General features: G+C 39.0%; 1 pseudogene; it reads right to left on the bottom strand.

The window, feature by feature from the left end:
• Nucleotides 1-278: 278 nt before the first annotated feature.
• LOC145360354 (U2 spliceosomal RNA) lies at nucleotides 279-420 on the bottom strand (annotated as a pseudogene).
• Nucleotides 421-669: the final 249 nt, after the last annotated feature.

Genomic DNA, 669 nt, shown 5'->3' with positions numbered 1-669 from the left:
GAAGAAACAGTGTAGTGGCTTATGGATTAAAGCATCATTCTGTGTTTTACAAAAATGATTGTGAAAATCTACAATCGCTGCTTAAACTTTTTTTTTTAAGAACAGGTTTTTTTTTGTTTTTATTCCAATTCAATCCAATCAAGTCCAATTCAGAGCCTCAACAAGTTGAGACATCCCCGATCCAAGCTGACAAGACAGGGCTCTCACCTCCTGTCTTGGGCTTGATCTACATGATCCAAGCTGATTGGAGTAGGCATAGCTCCTCCTCCAAGGTTTGATCTCACTTGCATCTTAGCCAAAAGGCTGAGATGCCGCTTTTAAAAGTTACTTCAAATGAAGCCAAAATGTAACCTAATGACCTCAATCAAGCACAGCAAGTCAATGCTACACTTGATCTTAGCCAAAAGGCCAAGAAGCGATAAGAACAGATACTACACTTGATCTTAGCCAAAAGGCTTCAACTTTATTAAACATGACTATTTTACCATTGATTTATGATTCTAGGCTCTGGTCTTTGGGAGTTGGGGCAGGATTTGAATATAAGTCAAGCACCTTCTCTTTGGGGATGTGGCCCTTACTCATTTAGCACCCCAAGTGTAATCACTTTAGTTAGATTCAGCTCCATTTTAGATAACATGACTCCAATATACAAAACTGGGCAAAATTTGG

The sequence above is a fragment of the Carcharhinus amblyrhynchos genome, chromosome 30 (genome assembly GCF_965287045.1).
Source record: "Carcharhinus amblyrhynchos chromosome 30, sCarAmb.v2.hapA, whole genome shotgun sequence".
NCBI lineage: Eukaryota > Metazoa > Chordata > Chondrichthyes > Carcharhiniformes > Carcharhinidae > Carcharhinus > Carcharhinus amblyrhynchos.
The sequence above is the reverse complement of the archived record's forward strand: the minus strand, read 5'-3'. Positions and strand labels throughout refer to the sequence as shown.